Source organism: Austrofundulus limnaeus, unplaced genomic scaffold, assembly GCF_001266775.1.
Source record: "Austrofundulus limnaeus strain Quisiro unplaced genomic scaffold, Austrofundulus_limnaeus-1.0 Scaffold408, whole genome shotgun sequence".
Taxonomy (NCBI): domain Eukaryota; kingdom Metazoa; phylum Chordata; class Actinopteri; order Cyprinodontiformes; family Rivulidae; genus Austrofundulus; species Austrofundulus limnaeus.
The window spans coordinates 24,574-29,958 of NW_013952810.1; the positions used below are offsets into that span (position 1 = coordinate 24,574).

The window sequence follows — 5,385 nt, forward strand, 5'->3', positions numbered from 1 at the left end:
TTTATTAGGTTTTAATTGTATTCAAACTAGCCTTTTTACTCATCAGTCCTGTCAGATTTGAACAGTTTTTCCAAACTGAGTTTATTCAAAGAGCTATCTAAAACAGGTAAGATATTTTTTTCATATCATTTGCACAGAACCTCAGCTCAAAATGGCTGAAATATTCTGTATTTCCATAAAGAAGTCACTCTCCACATGAAGCTATATAAAACAAACATCACAGCTTTTCATTACAATTATAATTTTATTTTTCAATCAATTAATTAGCATAATAACAAAATAAACCATACAAACAAGTAAAACCAGTTTTATCTTCATGGCTGGAGGTCTAATGTTGCCTGATGTCATAATTAATGTTGAAATGGCGCCATCTAGTGTTTAATTTATGTGACAACAACCACGACACAATCTGAACTTCAAATCAGTGGAAAATCTCATGTTTTCTTTTTATGTACAGATTTTATTTCAGATGCCAACAGTAATAAACATGAAGCTACATCACATCGTCTGAGGAGCACAGTACAGTTTGTTCTAATATATTAAAGGAGCATAGTGATTTTTCCTGTTCTGTTTTACCATTTTAGTTAGTTGACTAAAGCACTTTGGTCAGCTTCAGTTGTTTTTAATGTGCTCCAGAAATAAATCTTGACTTTGGACTCATCTGGTCGAAAACAGCAGCTTCAAAGGACGTGTTAACGTAGCACAAACATCACAGCTGGCTACAAACCGGAGAACATCGCTTCTCTTGCGCCTGCAGACATTTTGAAGCCTTTCAAGTGTTCTTCAAAGCTCACAGCAGCAGAAAACAAGAGTAAACCTCTGTGTGTCTGAGGTGCAGAGAGCTTTGCATGGATTTGCACAGCGATGGCAGCAAAAAAAAAAAGCTGAGAGCAAACCAACAAAGCTCCCTGTAAACTCAGCTCCGTTTTACCTTGAGGCGCGAGCGAGGAGTGTGTGAGAGGCGACCGGCAGTACCTGAAGTGCTCAGACTGCAGTAGTTCAGAGGTCACTACCTGCACTGTGAGCACTTTTGAACTGCTGAGACGGAAACATGTTCAGCTCAAAGTGACCGAGGAGGCAGGATGTCTGTAACTCACTGAGAAACCTTTTAGACACTGAGCTCAAACAACAGATATCAAGTATATTTTAAACAAATCTTTAAATCAAAAGGAGTCAAACTCATTTTCACCGAGGACCACATGAGTGTTATGTTGGCCCTCAAAGGGCCAGTTGTAATTAACTTCAACGTTTCATACTTAACTTCAGCTAAACACGAAACATCATGTTCCTCATCTCATTGCTACAGCTGAGCACTGCTGATAAACAATAACTGAGCTCTACCTGGTATTTCCTGCATAGAAATAGTGTTTGTTCTCTTAAAAATACTGGAGAGTACTACATGTACGACAGATGAAATGTAAAATAAATAATACAAAAAATTTAAATTTTTACTCACTGATGAGTTGTGGTGAGTATCTGCCATCTTAAATTCTGAACTCTCCTATTTTCCTATAGGGAAAAATGTGCATAATCCACATGCATTATGGGAGCTGTAGTTTATGGTTAATGCTGGCTTTAAAGCAGCTTATTCAAGACATTATTACTGTGCTATCCAACTAAACTGCTCAGGGACGGGACAAGTATTATCTTTCACCTTTTAAATTTGTTTACCTTGTTGCATTCATATATCCCCCCGGCAGACCAGACAAGAGTCACCTGCGGGACAAATGTGAAGTTTGACACAGTTGCTTTAAATATGTTACACTTAACACTGTAGAAGGTGATTGCATTAAAAACCATGACAAAAAACTAGAAAATAAACAAACCCCTTCAAAAAACAAATCAAAACATAAAGATCTATAGAGAGTAACCTGATCAGACTTTTGGTAGCTGTAGCTAATTTCAAGCTAAATAAAAACCTTTTAATAACAATGATGTTTTGGTAAAAGGAGGAAAACCCAACCCTGTTTGGAGCTAAGTCAAGCTTCACAAAAAAAACTGAAGTCATCGAAAGTTGGACTTTAAATGACTGAACTGACATTGTTTTTATATCTTTACACAATCATAGTTAAGGTTTTATTATTTTTGAATATTTTACCACAGAATGTTCAACTTAGTTTGAATTTTCAGAAATTGTACTGCTACAAACATCACACCTGGGGGCGGCTGTGGCGTAGTGGTAGAGCAGCCAACTTAGAATCAGAACGTCACAGGTCCGACTCCCCGCCATGCCCACATGTCGTGGTGTCCTTGAGCAAGACATCTAACCCCTACTGCTCCCCAGGTGCTTACATAGCTGCCCACTGCTCCACCTGGGTGTTTCTCACGTGTGGTGGGTCAAATGCATAGGAACATGCATTGATGACAAATAAAGCACCTTTACCTCACTTCTCATCCAGTTTAAGCTTAATAACAAAGATATTTTCATCGTTTCACTCAGAACATCACCCTGCTAAAAGACTTGGTTTCCTCTCACAGATCCTCAGAGTACAAAGCAAGGGGGAATGTTGTTAATATTATTAACAACATTGTTGAACAAAGACCTCCAAATCATGCCCTAAACACTGACCTGTACAGAGAGTAAAATTATACCCTAAACACAGCACTATGGTACCCTAAACAGGGACCAACCACAAAAGACACCCCTAAACACAGAACAAGCAAGTGCAGATATCATCAGAGTGTCCAGTCTGCTTGATGTGTTTTTATCTGACGATCACACAAAACATGTGGTTATTTAAGCTATAAATGTCTGCATGACAAATTAACAGAATACTGTTTATTTCAACTTCGTGCTGTGTAGAACCAAAGTAAATCACAAAATTATTTAATCTTCGTTTGTTGACAAATAAAAAATTAGAGATAAGTATTAATACTGAAACTACTCATAGATAATACAAGGATTTTAATGTACATGTAATTTATTAGTTGAGTTTATGAAGGGAACACAAACTGAATTCCTGGACATTTAAACAAACGTTTGTTTCCTCCAGATCCTGTTCAACTACTTTCTAAAATTTGGAAAATCCTTTGTAACTTTAAACATTTGTTTTATTAAGTCAGTTTTAAAACTCATTGTTAAATGTTAAAGTTTTTCTACACTTTATTTTTACTTTGCATATCTGTCTGTCTGTATTATTAAGAGTTTTGTCAGCAGGAGAAAGGTTCTGGGGTGTGGTTTAACTCTGCAACACTAATCAGTCAGTGGCAGCAGCTTCAACTTTCTATTGATTTATGGGGAAAAGGTTAAACTAATGGGTTCTCAGATTTATCTATTTTTTCTTCAGGGGTCGCCACAGTGAGCAAACTCACATACAAGCTTGGCAATTGTTTTTCCTTCCTGCTGTCTAAGGCACTCGTGGGAGCAGCAAGGGTTAAGAGCCTTGCTCAAGGGCCCACATTGAGGCAAATAAGAGTGGAGGCAGATGTGGGTGCTTCACCTTTTCCACCCATAGTTTTAGAAACAGTCCAGAGATCAGATAACACATCAGAAAACATTATTTTTACAGATCAAAAAAGAAAACAAACAGAAAAGAAACAACAGATTAGTGGAGTTTAAAACCTTGTGTTCCCGTGTTTCAGACCTGAGGCTCTTCAAACGCAGCCTAACATCCTGAAGAAGAACAAGCCCTCCGGCTAAAAGGAGCAACCAGGGCAGTCGATACTGAGCTACTTGAACAACTACACTAGATGCACCTTAGCTGGAGGACCATCAGACAGGCAGGAGAGGTTGGATTGGTTTGAAACCACATGGAGCAATCCTCTTTGATCCAGGAACATCTGAAACACAACACAGGCAGCAGATGAAACACAAACATTTTATCTGACTCCATTAATCAGGCAGGACAATAAACAGGTACTTTACAAGCTGGAGCTTTTTGTCAAACTGTTTGTTCGTCGTGTTGAAAAGATTCAAATGTTATTTTACAACAAAGAAGAGGTGAATTACTTCAGATATGAAGGCATTAATCTGTAAAAGACCCAGCTTTGCTTGAAGAGTTGCCAGGGAAGTTTTATAACAGAGTTTAAAATGAAAACTTTGTGATGAGGTTTGAGTTGTAGCCTTTTTGGTTCGTAATTAACTTTATGCAATAATAAATGTAGGCTGTGAAAGCACCAGGAGTGTAAGCGCTCTGTTAAACATCCATATCTGTAAATTTGCCTGAGTTACAGACAGTTTTGTATTGACTAAGGTCCATTAACCAGAGCGGCCATCTTGCATTGGGTTGACTCCAGAATTGAATCAGTTGTATGTCCAATAACTGTTTTATTAACATTCTAAAGAAAATCTCTTTGTGGTAGGGTTGGGCGATAAATCGATTTAATCGATTAATTCAAATTTTCCATTTATAAAGATTTAATTTTGGGAAAATCGAGATTTTTTTCCCCATCAGGGCACTCTTTGGGGCTTCTGTAGTTCAGAGGTCAGCCCACCTGTCCCTCAAGACGCTTGGTACATGACATGACAGTATGGCAGCTAAAAAAGAGGATCTACTTCCCAAAAAAGGCACTGTTTCTTCAGTTTTCTGGAACGGGTCAGGTTTTGCAACCTTGGACTTGGAGCAACGAACGCCTCACTGCAAAATCTGTTTGAAGGCTCCTGCTAAAAAGCAGGAGTACAACAAATTTGTTTCGACACCTGAAACAGAGGCACTCCCTTAAGTGGGAAGCAAAATCAATTAAGATCGAAAATCGAATTTGGGATTTAAAAAAAAGATTTTTTGGGGGTGGGGGGGTGGCATTTCGTTCAGCCCTACTTTGTGGTGCAAGAAATTTTTGTTAACAGATTGGGGCAGCTGTGGCTGGTTAGGGGAGTCATTCCTCTAAAGTGACAAACACACCTGAGTTGAATGAATGGGTGATTAAAAGATTTTTGCAGAACTTGAAGAGGTAATTAAACTATCAAATCAGATGTGTTGGAGCAGGAAAACAAGTAAAACGTGCAGGATGGTGGCCCTCAAGGACCAGAATTGGACACCTCTGGTTTAGAGGATGACTCAGCTACTACCACAACAAACTTAAGCTTAATACATGCAAAAGCAACTCAGTTATAGCCAGTTTTGTGTTTTTTCATCGACATGACACATTCCCAGACCTTAGAGCAGTGGTTCCCAAACTTTTTATCTTCTAACCCACAAAATCTCCATGGCAAAATCTTGTGACCCCAAGTATTACTGGTCTGAGTACACAAAATATGTTAATAACCCTAAAAACACAGGCTTTTTGACAATCTAAACAGCTTGTACACAAATATAAATACTTATTTATACTTATTTTGTGTTTCTGTAATAATTATATGGAAAATATTACATCAGCAATTATTTTATTACCCTTTAAATTGATTTCTGGAGATTATCCAAGGTGCTTCATGACCCATAATTGGGT

General features: G+C 38.0%; 1 long non-coding RNA gene across 1 annotated transcript in view; it reads right to left on the reverse strand.

Annotated features, from left to right (window-relative positions):
* Positions 1–224: 224 nt before the first annotated feature.
* Positions 225–5,385, reverse strand: part of LOC106528863 (uncharacterized) — a 7,781-nt gene continuing 2,620 nt past the window's right edge. Inside the window, exon 2 of the long non-coding RNA XR_001311552.1 lies at positions 225–3,780. This is a non-coding gene — a long non-coding RNA (uncharacterized LOC106528863). The remainder of the gene's footprint in view (positions 3,781–5,385) is intronic.